At 37.0% G+C, this 16,847-nt stretch overlaps 1 long non-coding RNA gene across 1 annotated transcript; it reads right to left on the bottom strand.

Annotated features, from left to right (window-relative positions):
- Positions 1-3,436: 3,436 nt before the first annotated feature.
- On the bottom strand, positions 3,437-16,255 carry LOC144058256 (uncharacterized). The gene is made up of 3 exons (XR_013295408.1): positions 16,052-16,255; positions 5,547-5,639; positions 3,437-3,808 (listed from the first exon to the last, which is right to left on the bottom strand). It is a non-coding gene; the product is annotated as an uncharacterized LOC144058256 (long non-coding RNA).
- Between the last annotated feature and the right edge of the window lie 592 nt (positions 16,256-16,847).

Here is a 16,847-nt window from a genome sequence, read left to right on the forward strand (position 1 = left end):
ATTGCTTTCCAACATGCCCTCTGATGATGGTTAATAAAATAAAATGGAAAAAATGACTAAATGTATGCATAGAGATATGCTGTATTTACCACACATAAAACCAGCAGTGTATGGGAGAAATGAAAGAAAGAAAGAAAGAAAAGTTGTTTTAGCACAAAGTGTGCGTGCGCGTGTGTTTCCTTGTAATCGTGCAGACCTAAAAAAGAAAAAAAAATTGAGGTCACGTGGTCAAGCAGACTACAAATCCTAGACACATAGGAAGTGAAAGTGCGACCCCAGCCACAATACAGTTCAGATCTGCGGTTTTCTGCATTACAGAGCCATCACTCTTCTCATTTTACTCATAAAGCAAACCAGAAATAAACACGAGCTCTAAATCATACATGCCCGGGGTGAAAGTGTCTGGCTGGCAAGAAGACTGTTTGCAACATTCTAAAGCATTCTGATAAAATCAGCATAATCCAAAGAATTCTAATTAGCTAGGAATTAAGAACACTGGCAATGCTTGTATTGTAAATTGTTTTTTTTAAACGTTTTGTTAAAAAAACAAAAGTTTGCACATTTTATCAAATTTTACGGAAGTCTTTCATTTGCAGCATGAAGACGTACACATTTACCTAATACAAATTCTCTTTGCTTAAAAAGAGACATATTACAGAAATATTACTGTGTAATGTTTGTATACAAATAGTCGGATCTTTAGGGTGCTTGCCCACCAATCAAGTTTGAAAATAAACTAAACATTTGTCTATGAGTGAGTTGTTTGGCACTTCCTCAAATTAACATAAAAAAACATTTTTAGCAGAGATTAGGGTTAGCTAGCAGTGCATTAGCTTCTGACTAATAGATCATATGCAAATGAGGTGGGAAGTGAACAAGGAAGGCATCGGCCTAATCCAGCTCACTGGTTGTCATGCTGGCAAACGGCAGGCTTGCCATTGGCCAAGCAGTATGTGGGCGGGATGAAGACTGGCACACCAAATGGCCACCCCTAAAAAAAATAAAAAATAAATTAAACAATCTGATTTCACCATGGCAAGAAAGACGCTGTGGAAATATGTCAAGGATCTTGATAGTTTTGTTGTAAACATGCCACAGACACGTTGTTAAGACACCTGTAAACTTTATTTGTTTTAAAGTTGAATATCTCCTTTAACTGAACATAAGTAAGCTTATGTTCAAAGTTATGAGTATTTGTCCTGATGTAAATATTTATCAGGGCATTTAACTCTTTCACTGCCAGACGTTTTCAGAAACGGGTTGTCCCCACTGCCAGCCGATTTAAGCATTTTGAGTGATCTTTCAAGGTCCACAGAAAATGTTGTGTTTGGACTATGGAAACACACATACTACCAAATGAAAGATTGGACTCTCAGCTTTCATCAGAAAAAAAAAGTTTGTTTCTACCTTATTCCGTTCTTCAGTAATCAACAATAGAAAATGGTTACTTTCACCGAAATTCTCTCTTTTGAAACAAAAAACGGAGAAAAAGAGCTTTTTGTGAAACGATGTTATTTCATGCACTCTAGTGAATTGTACACTTCTTTTTGTCCATGAATGATGCCACAAACACCTAAATAGTGCTTTACTTCTGTAAAACGCTTTCACCAACAATGAAAAAGTGTTTTTTGATTGCAAAATACGTTTATTTCCATTCAACAGTGTAACAATTTGACAAAACAATTTCGCAAACTATTTACAAATGTGTGCAACTGTGGTACTACTTACAATTATGTGGATGTTTCAAATACAGTTTTTCCTTTTGTAACGCTCTCCTGCGTGCAAGGAGACGCCAGGACGCGCACAACAGTTTAGTTTCACTTTCACATTGGTCCGTTTTGCGTGCAAACGTTACACTTTCTTGACGGCCTTTTTTTCCGGGGAATAAAAAGCAAGTAGCAGACTGTACACACTCCTCCGATGAATATGCATTGGACTCGGGGCGCTCTCCGTCGTCCGATCGAACGTCCGCCTGTGCGTGCTCGGTTGCGCTCCGCGTTACGACACCGTAATAGCCGCCGCGTCAGCGGTTCCAATTTCGGCGTCAAGCTCGGATTCACCTTCATCATCATCGAGGATAATCACCGTCGTCATCAATGCACTATTTTAGCGTTGGTCGATGCCTTTCGTCTTGTAAGTGTAGAGCTGCTTGCAAACGCTCGCCATTGCCCGTTCCCTCCTCCATCTAGCTCCATCTAACGTCTTCTACTGCCGCGTCAATGCTTTCCAACCACGGAGTCACCCTCATCTTCATCATCTATGATGATCATCGTCAACAATGTGCTTTTTCAGCGATGCTTTTGGTCTTTGAAAAAAACGTCTCGGGTGTGAGCTCCTCGCGACCGGCCGCCATTTTTCCTTTGTCTTCCATTCTCATCTCCTGCTCGACGCTCTAGCTCCGCCTCTACTGACGCCCACCCGATCTTGTCAAAAGAGAGTCATCGCTGCCCTCTAGGGGCCAAAAATAGTCCTTAGGCACAACAGACAGACTTGAAACTTTCATCAGACATGCGGAAGGGTTTCCTCTACCCGTTTCAAAAAAAAAAAAAAAAATCATTGGATGACGTCTTTTGACGTCATTGGCAGTGAAGCGTAGGTTTTTACTTGACGTCTTTAAACGTCAGTGGCAGTGAAAGAGTTAAGATTAAGATAAATTAAGAGGGTATGTTGTATAATTTGAAGAGTTCAACTTTTTTGTTCTATTTGTTCATGGTAAATTACTGTTATCTGCATTGACACAGTTTAAATTGATTTAGTTTTTAGTTTTTAATTAATGATAGAAGAGATTTTATTTTAAAGAGAGAGAGCGAAGGAGAGAACAAAAAGAAACACCTTGGGTGAGGAGATTTCGAGTGCCTGTATTTTCTCTTCATTTCTCACATCAAGAGGGACAACAGAGAAAAATACAAATAAAACAAAAGGGAGCAACCGATTGAAGAAAAGTATCAAAACAGCCTCACCCTGAAAAAGTATGCGGTTTTGTATCACCGTGGCTATTCAATTTTAATTAGTGGTTGAAAGAGATCATTTTATCAAATTGTCACTCATCTTTCTTCCCTGATCTACATTCAAAAACACATGTTATGGTAATGATCTGAAACTCTATCGCGCAAAAAAGAAGGGCAAAAAGCTGTTATTTAATACAACAACAATTTGTCTTTTACACATTATCAAAAAGCAATGACACAAAACCATTGTCCCGTTTCATTAAATTTTTGATTGGATTTCCTAAGGGTAAAGGTAATTATTAATTTGGCTCAGGGTAACACATACAATGGGGGAGAGGGACACATTCTCAACAAGCACATTCCAAAATGTTAAAATGGTACTTTTGTCTTCCATCTCGTCATGGTAACTCTTGTCAAATACATGGTGGGACAGAGAATGTGACAAATAATTCATCACAAACTGAAAACAAGCCAGATTGCAAGCCTTCTTTTATTAAAAATAAATAAAAATTAAAATACATCACAGTGTATCTTAGTGTCTGATTTCATATAGGTTAATTAACACAAGCTGTGATATAAAATTGGCTCATATTGTTTGAGCAATTTGAAAATACATTAACAACGTGATTGCGTCAATCAAATAATGATAAACTCAAACTACTGAAGTGTGGTTAAACAGTTAAATTCATTTCTTGGTATTCCTGCTGCTGCATAACAAAAGCAACTTGTAATATTTCTCCCTTTTAATTTTGTGTGCACGCAGTGGTGGTTATCCTGTCTCCCCCTTTCAGCCCTGCCTCTCCTCTATTGTTAGTCACCTCGTTTATTGGCTGCAGCAGCGGCGGCGTACTGGACATCATCTGAAAGTGCAAACGACAGGATGCAATAAGCTGGAGAATAGCAACAATCTGAAGGAAGTTCTCCATTCACCAGAGCTCCCTAACTCTCTGTCTTCTTATCCTGAGAAGAAAATAAAAAAATCAATACGGGCTCACAGGGCTTGATAAAAGTGTAATGCCGAGAGAGCTACAATTCTGAATAGAGTCAATTTAGGCGATCAAAAAAATTACAGTCGCCTATATAAACTAACAAGTCTGTCGCCACAACTGTCCATCATCCTCCACCAAACAACCAATTATATATATATATATATATATATATACACATATAATTGGTTATTTGCTTGCAGTAAAGATGCATCACTTTAATATCAATGCGCATCCGAGAATTTAACAAAATAAAAGCATTCAACATCGTTCAAAGGAGTCACTATAACACAATTTAGCAGTAATAAATTAAATAATAATGCATATATTTGTGGGGACTGGCGTCAAGTTGTATTTTACAATTTTAAAAATGTGCAGAAGTTTGCAAGTTACTTCATGTTAAAAATTAAATGGCTGTTAATATGAAAAGATCTTTTATGTTTTAACAAAGTAAAAGCATTCAACGTTGTGCAAAGGAGTCACTTTAACACAATTTAGCAGTAACGAATTAAATAACAATGCATATATTTGTGGGGACTTGGGTCAAGTTGTATTTTACAGTTTTTATAAATGTGCTGAATTTTACAAGTTACTTCATAATAAAAAATAGTCAGTTCTTAATATGGAAAGAAAAATGCACTGATCTGTCACCATTGTTTTACAAACGCAATTATGCCATGTAGTGACATGTAGTGTCACACTCTGTTTTTTTTTTTACAGTACAGCAACTATTTTTAATTTAAAATGTTTTATGAATTGTTATGAAATGACAGATTCAATGACTTAAAAAATGCAAATGCAAAATTTCTTCCCACTTTTATGTTAACAAGAGCATGAAAAATAAGGAAAGAATATTGTACACTTTATTATAAATTTAGATATAATTTGAGACATAAATTGGGCGATTAATTTGGTATTATATATATATATATATATATATATATATATATATATATATGTGTGTGTGTGTGTGTGTGTGTGTGTATACATCTTTGTAACTGGTATAAACCTTTCCCTGAGTTTCTCGTGGACTGGATCATTGATGAGGTCTTCACCTATCGCGTGCCCAACCTCACACACATTAATTCAATTACAGTAATTCCAGCAGCAGATGACCCACTCAGCTAAAACAGCCCTTGCCAGCCCCACACCGGGCCTCTTGGCACTTCTTTAACCTCAGGGATTAATTGGGATTGGCATCTGAAATCCAGATTTGTGGTGTGTGAGCAGTACCATAAAGTGGATGTGATACATTGACTCAACACAAACAACTGCATTTTGGTGATGGCAATGTGATGAGGAAGGAATTGTTGAAATTATAAGAATATGTTTTTCTAAGGTTATTACTTTATAATATATTACAAAATAAGTATTGAAAAGCAAATAATAATAAAAAAAATAATAATAAATGAACAATTTAAATACACTAGTTTACTGATTGCAGTGGATTGTGAGGTGGTTAATATTTTGGCATCATGGCTCTGAGGTTGAGGGTTCCAATCTCGGGTGCGACCTTCCTGTGTTATTTTGGTTCCGGCTTTCCACCACATTTCAAAAGCATGCATGTCCATAAATTGTCCATAGGCATGAGTAAGATTGGTTGTTTATCTACCGTATATGTGCCCTTTGTCATTGTCCGGCATCCGGTCCATGGTGTAACCCTTGCCCTGTGTCAGCGAGGATAGAGTCCAGCTCACCTGTGATGCTAATGAGGAAAATACTGGTACAGAATATGTATGGGTGGACAATTAACTGACAAATACCTACAACAGAATGTACAGTATAGAATTCATACTTTTGTAGACTTCACAGGTCTGCGATCTCCCTATAGTCAAATTAACATCATCCAACATGGAGGTCTGTGCAGCATTTAAAGGAAATGAAAGGAGTCACTTCGATTGACGGCAAAACAAGTCGGCTGTGTTTATACCCACAGCGCAGCAAAACACATTTGAAATGTGCCACACTGCATCGGCTTGAACGGGTTATGGAAATACTAGGGATGTTCAATAACACTTTTTTTTTTAGACCAATATGATACCGATACTCAAATCTTCACTACTCACCGATACCAATACCAAGTGCCGATACCATTAGTACTTATGTTACATAAAATTCCCCCCCATAAAAATGACAGATAATTTTTTTTAAAGACCTATACATCCCAATAATACAACAAATTTCCTTCAAATTGCTTGAAATTAATGGCAATTATATTTTTTCAATTAGCTCATAAAAGTCATTTGCATAGAACACACAATAAAATTAATTTAAATTTTTTTATAAATAAAATGAAACAAATAATCCAGTGGCCAGGGGGGGAAAAAGTCCTGATCAAAATATGTGGTTGTCCAACTTCTTTTTAAGGAATATAGTGAAGTACAAATAATTAAATTCAATACAATAGTGCTTCAAGTAATTTAGTAAAATCTACCATGTTAAGAATTCTGATGTGTGTGATGTTTAATTATATCTTGTTTCGAAATCCATGCTTTTAGTTTGAAAGGCTGCCCTGTATTTCCGTTTCCTGTTTCACGTTCTCCATTGGTCATTCATCTCATACCAGTGCAGTAGTCAATGACAATATACTATATAATATACAAAGATCTATCTATACTTCAGAGCTAATTAAATTGTTGAGTACAACTGAAGACTTATGTGCTCTCTTAACGGAAGGTCAATAAATGCAAAATAACCATTTCAGCCTTTAGTTCCTGACCGAAAATCGTACACACGAGCGTGGGTCGATACCAGTATCGATATCCGTCGCGAGTGCTAACCCCATGAAATGTGTCCTGGTATCGGCCCGATACCTGCAAATGGTACTCGCCCATCCTTAGAAAATACCAAAACTTAGTCTAGCCTGCCCCTGCGCAAATGACACTGCACGTTGACTTACACTGGACACAAAAATAGAGCCCAAGTCTTGGCCCACTAAAGTAGGTGATCAGGGTTGCCATGCCAATGACAGAGACAATATGCAACTTAATGCAAAGCAGTCTAAGATGAAGATGACAGTGACGCAGTTCATGTTGCTTCATATACTGTATGCTGCACCGAATATACAGTACTGTGTTGTTAAAATACCAATTGATACTGTGTGCGCGCGTGTGTGTGTGTGTGTGCGTGCTTGCGTGTGTTGTGCGTGAGTGTGTGTATATGCATGCGTTCATGTGTCATGGATCAGCTTATAAGAAACTCACCACCTGGGCTGGACCATGGTGTGCCCTAATATGCCATTGACCTGGGTAAGACACCCAGACAGCCTTGAGACATTTAAAATCATCCGTAACACGGGCAGTCTGTTCCATTATGTTCCGACCTTAAAGCAAGTATAACCAAGATAGATAGATAGATAGATAGATAGATAGCCATTGACCAAACTATGCTTGTCTGTTTCAATATGTATATATTTTAATCGCATTGGAAAGAAACCAAAAGGATTCTAATTACAAAGGGCAAGAGTCAATCCAATTGGAAAACAGTTGGCAGTCTCAGGTTTAAAACCTTAAGAAAAGATTACAGATGGGCCATCGCGTGCATTTTCGGAATGCATTGACTTAAAAGCATCACTCTGGAACTATTTGCCTAAGTGTTTCTGTCAGAGTTACACAGCGGCCAATTAATTGCAGGTCTTTACAATATGGTGCCGAGCAGTTCAGGGAAGCAGCCATAAACCGCCGAAAGACGAGCAACAGTACAGGCGAGCAACCTTTAAACACAAGTGTGAAGATTAGGATTAGTCTACTTAAACTTCAGATAAACAATCAGATGAGAGGCAAAACAAACCCGAGAACATTGTTGGGCATAAAATTCCTTTGTTGTAATTCTTCTAGTTTATAACCAGCTGGCACATGACTTTTACATGGCCAGTTTACAGCAGTTGGTTCTGACGCTATTACACATGATCGATGAGTGTGTTGCCATGTAAACACACAGGAACAGACACTCGTCCACAAACACACACACGAGTGAGCTTCATTTTGAAAGGGTCTTTAATCACACCTAAGATATTGACTGATCAATGACAGATATGAGGAACAGCTGTGGAATTCTAACAGAACTACATTGCCTTTATTTTGCTTCATTTTTATCTCGGATTATATTTCACTCATTGTTAAGAGGCTCGATACTCCGCTGAGGTATTAATTAAAATACTAAATATTGATCGATACGTTATCAGGGCATAGCAGTCGGTCCACAGGCTATTGATCCAGCCTGTGATTTATTATCATATTTAAGAAAAATCATTTTGTGTGATTATACAGAGCAATTGATTTTTAGCAAGGGGTGTAATTCTTTCTCTTTGTTTGTTTTGTGTTGCTTTTTTTTTTGCTTTTTAATTGCGCTTGTTATGTTTGGGTGCAGTAGATTGTATTCGGAGATCACTGATATCCTTGGTATTTCTACCCCTTGAGCCCCCTTCCAGCCCCGACCCAGCCAGAACGATACTACTCTTGTCACTGGGAATAATGGCTTCTGGGATTACCTCTTTAATCACAACAAAGATTAACAGATGGCATGAGAACAGTTATTAGCAAACATCTTGCACTCATCAAATCAATAAGATGATTTGTAATCAGGATGTCGGCGCAAGCGAATAGGGAGTCGGGCCGCTCAAAGTGAAAGATACTGGCAATCACAGGCTCCTGTGTCACAATTACCACGTGTAGGTGCTCTTCTTTGGCTATTTGGCGCTGCTCCAAAACACACAACAGACTGGAAGCGACGTAAGACATTAACAAGGCAAAACACATCATGGGTAGCATTGATTGCTTGATTGGTTACCAAAAAAACTCACTGTAGGGGTAATGACGAAGAAGCAATAATTTCTGCTTGAGATGAGAAGGCTTCTGTCAACAGTAATAGTTATAACAACCATAATTATTATCATGCATTAAGATGAAACACCTGTTACCTTCACTTTTCTCAGACTTTTTTCCAATGCTGCCATCCATGACATTACCAGAATATCATAGCACTTACTAAGCGTCCAGTGAAGTCATATTCTAAATATAAACACATGACGGGCATATTTGCATGGTATTTGGTAATTGCTATAATATGGTGTGATGCATTTACTAATGCATTACATTTTAATATGTATTATAGCTGTCAAACGATATAATTTTTTAAATCAGATTGATTACATCTTAGAATTTTGATTAATCACGATTAATTGCTTAATTAAAAACTTTTTTTTTATCAACATTTAAAGAGCACCTGTTATATGTTGTTATATGTAGCCAATCGTGTTTTGCCATTGGCTGGCAACCAGTTCAGGATGTACCCCGCCTACTGCCCGAAGCCAGCTGGAATAGGCTCCAGCGCACCCCCGCGACCCTTGTGAGGACAAGCGGTAAAGAAAATGGATGGATGGACTGTTATATGTTAATTTTTTCGACACTTAATGTTATGAGGACGCCTTTAACATTTTTGGGATCCACTGCATACTCTCATCCTGCTATTTTTCTAACTAGTATTCTTGCATAATATAAAATGGCAAAAAAATGACCCCAATATTTTGAAGTGAACAAATATACTGGATGTCATACATAAACATTTATCAAATGCTATACTTTAATGCATGTAGTTATGTTTATTGCTCAAACTTGGGATAGACCCTATTGGGCATTTTGACGAATATCGGTATCGGCCTTTTTTTTTTTTTATCTGACGGACGATAAAAGGTAAATCTAAAACTATTTTAATCTCAGGGTACTATTTATTTAAATTTTCAGTTAACAAAATAAGAAATGATGCTGACCCTGGGAACCTTCTGAACCTTTTGTTTTTGTTTGACATTAAAACAAAGTAATGTGAAAGTTAAAAATGTTAGATTTTTTTAATTTGGGGAAAAAATATTTACTGTTTTAAACTCTAGAAAGCTATGAATGTACTTGTTTACGTTTACATTTAACTTTTTAAGATGTAGTGATTACCTTGGGAGCTCCCTGAACATTTTGTTAGAAATGTAAAAGGATGCTCTATTTCATAAGATTAAGAAAAAAAAGTATACATTTTCAAAAGTCTGAAAAATTGTTTGAGATATAGAAAAGCCTGTATATCAGCCCCTGCACTAAACAGAATCTGAATTCTAGATTGAGAACCAAAACAGGAGCATTCTGCAGTTACTTGAGAATCAGTCATTTTCTTTTTTTTTGTACCTTGACACGGAGCAAAAAGTGGAGGAAACCAGTTTTGCATGCAAAAATTAATTGCCTTTTATTCACTAGAGTGTTATGAAGAGAAATGATTTTACTGGTTTGATTATTTGCATTTTTTACATATTTAGAAAAGTACTATAGTAAATAAAACAATTTTATTAGTAGCAAATTATTGTAGCAAATGTAGCATTTGCAAATGGCCCCCGGGCCTTAGTTTGGACACCCCTGATTTAGAGGGTTTGCTGTTAACATCTTTATGATCTATAATGACATCCACATGCATGCTCATCTGTCTGCCCATACGCCAGTCAAATTCACCATAATCACGTTAGACCAATTGTGCCAGCGTTAAGACATGGTCCAAAAATTAAACAAAATAAAAATCACACTGGTAACAGGTATAGTTTTAATTTGAAATGCTACTTTGAAATCAGGTCTTAACTTTCATGAGAGTTTACCTTCATCAGAAACAAGGCAGAGGTTTTATTCCAGTAACAGTATATTTGATATTACTAAATGACATTATGTACAGGACAGACATTAACACAACACTTAAATATAGCGTGGGAAACTGAACTTCAATTATGATACAAATATAATGTAATGCATGAGGAAGTTAAATAAAACTTGTATCTAAAAAATGTTTGAAAACAAATGGTTTTAAAACACGTGTGTCAAGATTCGGTCCTCGAGGGCCTGAGTCCTGCATGTTTTCAAGGTTTCTCTACTCCAACACACCTGATTCAATGATCAGGATCATTATCAGGCCCCTGCAGAGCTTGCTGGTGATCTTAAATATAAATCTGCTATGTTGAACGTGGGAAACCTCTAAAACATGGCCCTCGAGGACCAGACTTTGACACCACTGTAAAAGATTGAATGCAAATGTGTTTAATGCAAATGTATTTCAAGGTAAATACAATTTAGCTGTACTCAACAAACAGACTGTACTGGATTTTTTAAAAATTAAGAAAGTTTAAGCCACTATAAAATTCTGCGAACATTTGATTCAGCTTTTTTTTCATATTCATCATGTTCATGTTTGTAATTTTAGCTGCACAAAAGTGCAAAAACATATTGTATATTCACAGAACTACACAATGCAAAAATATAGCTTTTACATTGAATCTCAATAGGTTATACAAGTATGATCAAGCTGGTGAGATGAAATAAGACCCCAAAATATTCAGCTTTGAGAATATATGCAAAGCATTATTATAAATTAAGTTCTTCAGTATACGCAGGTGCCAAACACATCACACAACACTTACACAAACATGCATCATGAACAACTGCTCCCCATCTTGCCCATTCTGACAGACACAGTAACAATACAAACAATTAGGCTTTTCAGTAGGAGCAACTGTTTAAACCATCACAAGAATCTTACATTTCCAAGATTCAGCACACCGATCATATAATGCATGCCCGGCATCCTTACACTTACACAAGCAGAGTTCAACACTGTCACTGAGCTATGCACTTACTGGGATTAAGAAAGGCAAACGGTGCCAAAAACAATGACAGTATAAAGTAACTGATGCTGTTTAAAAATGCAAAGGCTTCTATTGAACAGACACATACAGTATCAGAGGGCCACAGAAGCCAGCAGTCCACTCTTTGAACTGCTTTCAAGAACATACACAATACACACAGAGGCTTTTGCATACGCATGTATGTGCATATACTGTATGTTCAACCTGAAGCTTTTGCAACATACATATATATTCGTCCAATCACATAATTGCAGGTAGACACAGGTAGGCAACACTCCCTCAACACACACAACTATGGAAACATACTAAGTCACTTGTCTAGTTCCGAACATCTTTCCAAGGTCAAACCTGACAAGGAATTCCAATGAGATTAAGTGTCATCAGTGTGGCTTTAGTCCTTTTTTTCTCATTGCTCTTGGAAATGGCATTAAAGCTGCAGATGACCGAGGCCTTGGAGTAGTAAAACACTTTCCTTTCCCATGTTGCAGATCTATCTAATATAAAGAATACCCCATTCAAGCATTAAATTGTCATAACTATTCTATGGGCCTACAAATGAGTTCATTATATTTTGAGCATATCAGTAGTGCAGGTAGCCAATTGGTTCAGTCCCTCCCTCCCGTCAAAAGCCAGTTTTGTTTGGAGAACCAAAACTGCCAAAATTATAAATAAATAAATGACTAAATAAATAAATGAATTAATAAAAGGGAAAATTAAAACGGACACTCTGTCAGGTTGAAATGTCATTCAAATGAGCTTGTCTTGGGTTGGGCTCCACAGCAAAAAAAAATAAACAAATGTGAGAGCAGAGCATTTTTATTTATTGATTGATATTTAATTATATTCATGTATTTAATTTTGTATTTATTTATATATATATTTGTATTTATTTATTTAGGGATATATATATATATATATATATATATATATATATATATATTATTGCTTTGATTTCCATTTATATTATTTTTTTGTATTTAACTTTTGAATTATATTTTTTAATGTTTTTTTTTCTTCACTATTATTCATTTATTTGGTCATTTATCTACTTTTAATTTTGGCAGTATTGGTCATCCATAGTTTTTCCTCTTCTCGTCGTAAATGCCCCCCCCCCCCCCGCCCCCCATTTAAAAAAAATGAATATGCAAGTACACAAAAGATAAATGCTGCTGTGAGTTGGTACTGAGTGCTTGATGCTGACAGCTTATTTAGAGATCATTACAGAATTTGAGATGGTCCGGATGATCACCTTATTGCTAAGTAGCAGGCTTGTCAGTGTGTCAGGCAGCATTTGGTGCACTGCATTTCACACTAAATTTGACACTCGGGCCTTTGGTGGCAACAATGAGGATTTTGTCATCGCCTCTCGAGTGCCAACTCGATGTCCAATTACGCTCCAGCTTCTAATTTAATTACAGTAGCAGAAGAAATAGGTTGATTCAATTCATTTCAATTAGTTCAGATTGGACCAGTCAGATCAAATTTTGCTCATCTCAAGGTGGGAGCTATCCGTCACCTTTTATTTCCACTGAAATAATAAATGTGTCCGAAATCCAATGTTCACGGAGGAGACACGAGCAGATGATATTACACCTCCTGATCTTTGACACATCCTTTGCATCTTTAAAGACCACACACAACCTTAAGGGCAACTGATACAACTCGTAAAGTAGAACTAGTTCATCATGTCCACTATGCGCAGTACGTAAGCACTGGTGACTATGTTTTCTGTTCCTTTATGTCACAAACAGCACACTATAATCTTTATAAAGACAAGGGTTTCATCTGTACAAATAATACTGTAAGTTAAAACACTTTTAAACATGAAGAACTTTGACTTCTTTATATATGAGAAAGGGAAGAACACCAACCTCTGAAGAAGGCTACAGACCAGAAAAAGTACAGAAAACTTACTGCATAATGTGCTTGTTTTCCTTCCAATTTAGTATTGGTATAAATCCAAAATGTATTATTATAATTTTCCAACTATCCTTTTCGTACCTTGGCAGGGTATGCCTTGGACTGGTAAATGATATTTAAATGTATTCAATGTCCATTTAATTATTTTACTCCAAATGTTAAAACTAGTCATGTCAAAATTAGTGTGTTTATTTTAAGTTAATTTAAAGTTCCTTTAACGCCACTATTTTTTTTAACGCACGATTAATGACCGGCCCTTACATGGAAAACCTATATTGGGGGAATTAGTCGGAACGCAGCAGACACGTACCTATCTAAATTTTGCAGTAATAAATATAATAATAAGTCAAGTTGTGTTTTACAATTTAAAAAAGTTACTTCATGTTAAAGATTAGATAGCTCTAAAGAAAAATGTACTCACCATCTACTGACAGAAAAATGACCAACACAAATCAATATCACACTCGTTTTTTATTGTACAGTACATCTTTTTAATTTTAATTTAATTTTATGAATTTTTATGAAATTACTGTATCAATGACTAAAAGATGCAGTCATATTTCTATTAGTTTAACATTTTTTCCACTTCTATATTACAAGAGTATGAAAACTTAGAATATATTTTTTTATTGTACATTTTATTTACAATTAGATTTAGAACAGATATAAAATTTGTGATTAATCGTAAGTTAACGATTGAGGTCGTGATTAATTACGATTAAAACATTTTAATTGCCTGCTATCCCTAATTAAACCCAATTTAGTGATCTAGGAACATTCATGTAGACCTACAGAATTAGAACTTGTTACCAGGCAAAGTTTATATAGCTCAATCTTTATTGCCCCATTGACCAATGACAAAATGACAGTTTGAGGTCAAGCACAGTCAGCTGTTTGAAAGGCTAACAGTTCTACGCCACTTGACAGACACACACAAATGATTTTACTACACTATCAGACATATGTATTTGCTTATTTACACATAATTACGCTAGTTTTCTATTAAATCATTCTTCTGTTTGAAATATAACACTTAAAAGTTGGAAAAATTTCTAATTGTGACAGTAAATAAATCTGATCTGTTAAAAAAAAAGAAAAAAGCAGCTGTCTCTTGTTGCATCTTATTCCTCTACTTTGATGTACAAGAAACTGCTGCACCCGATAAAAAACAACCAATCAGAGACAGAAGATGTGGCAATTATTTGTCACACACGCGGGCACTCATATAGCGGCCCACTCCCACAACCTCAAAGAAAACAAAACTTAAACTAGATAACATTTAGGGGCTTTATTTTTATGCTGAGTGTAGCACGAAGTCAAGTTAAACTGTGCGCATGGATGGCGTTTTCTTCTTTCTTTTGGCATTTTGGTAGATGAGTGTTTGCACTTTGTGGGAAACTGTGGTCTTCACTCTCAGTCAACCCAAGTGGTTTCCCTTTGAAATTCAGAGCACGTGAGTCGTGAGGCGTGTGGCCGACATGACGGAAGCATAACGGACTCGATGGAATCCATACAGGAGATCGCCGTGCGTAAATTATGTTTATAAGGGAGTGAAGAAGATTTCCACTTGTGGATGATGTAAAGTTGGGCACTGCAAAGTGGGCACTTGGAGACCACCTTCAACCCCCAATTGTGCTTTTGTGAGTGACAAGCCCCCCAGCACACACGCACACACACACACACACACACACACACACACACACACACACACACACACACAAACTACTTGTGCCACAATATATATATATTAAAGGTGATAACAACAAAAACAATAATAATAATAATAATAATAAAATATTAATAATAATAATAATGCATTGGGTGGATTGATTTCTCCAATGATTTCAGACGGTTTGATGGATGCTGACATAATTTTTAATGAAATACAATGATATACACCACACACATCAGTGGAGCGCAGAATCTGTCTGCCTGCGCCTGCATCTAATCCACCAAAATTGTGTTTCACCACAAGCTCCACAATTTAGATTTACGATTAGATTTACCTGGTCGAAAGTCTAGTCTACCTTTTGTCTCCAAATTGCCAGGTGTGCCAGGGTCATGTAATAGAAAACGACCAAACTTCAGTCTGTTGGAACACCCAGCGAGGCGTAGCATGGTGTGCCGAATTCAGATACACGTTAAACTTGTACCGCTTTTTACTCCGCATTCTATCTCTGATTGGTTGTTTTTCCCCTGGCCTGGTGGTTTCATATATATATATATATATATATATATATACAGTATATATAGTGATGAAACTAAGAAGCTATATGTCATATTGATTCCAAAATTGACTCTGCTCTCTGATTGGTGCTGGTGTTGACTCAGCACTGTCTGGAGCTGCTATAGGCTGCAACAGTGGGGGAGGGGAGGTGTGCGTGGCTGCGTGTGTGCGCGTGTGTGTGCAAGAGCCATGCACTAGTTGCGCGAATACGTCTCAAGCGCGTACATGGAGCCATCAAACTTTTATGTTCTCTAATTTCTGACAGAGGTCATAAAAAAATAATAAAAATAAACAGTCTTTCATTTACCTTTGGTGTCTTCTTAACTGTCCGGGCCTCCCACCTCGGTCTGTATCCTCGGTGGAGGAGAGACAAGCTGACGCAAACTGCTGCGCCGGAGAGAGAAGAGGCGACTCAAGAGAAGTGTGCCGGTGCATTTTCAGGTGGAAAGCAAGGGTCTGCACAACCAAAGCAGAGCGTTTTAACAGACTCTACGCTTCCAAAGCGGGTGAAAATGGGTAAAATGTTTGTTTGCGTGATTACACGTTTTCCTCTGCTCCCTCTCTCTCTCTCCTTCCACTACTCCATCCTACTTTCCAACCCCCACCTTACCGGAGTGCAGCTTCCGTGATGGGGCTCCGTTTATGCTGCAGTCTGCTTAAAGGTTTGGAATATGGATTTCTGTGTAAACCACAAATTATTATTGCTTTTTTATTTTTATTTATTTATCTATTTATTTATTTATTTGGGTGCGTGTACTACGCAAAATAAAACCCTATACGACACGTTACTTCTTGGAAAAATGTAATCAAACATGCTTTTCCAAATCATCTACATCCCCAGCGCATGTTCTCCATGCACCCTCCTCTCACGCTCCTTTTACGCTGCTCGACGTGCGCGTGCGTGTAGCCCACCCCGAGATTAAATGGCACCTCGTCTTGAATGGCAACTTCCCCTCTCCTTTCATCATCAGCAGACTCACGATTAGGCCCGCGGAGAAGATTGTAAAAGAGAAAAAAAGGATCTTCATTCCTCCCGCCTTTGTGATGATATTGATGATGATGATGGCCAAGTGGACAGTTTGATTTTTGTGTGGCGAGCTAGT

This window comes from Vanacampus margaritifer, chromosome 9 (assembly GCF_051991255.1).
Source record: "Vanacampus margaritifer isolate UIUO_Vmar chromosome 9, RoL_Vmar_1.0, whole genome shotgun sequence".
NCBI lineage: Eukaryota > Metazoa > Chordata > Actinopteri > Syngnathiformes > Syngnathidae > Vanacampus > Vanacampus margaritifer.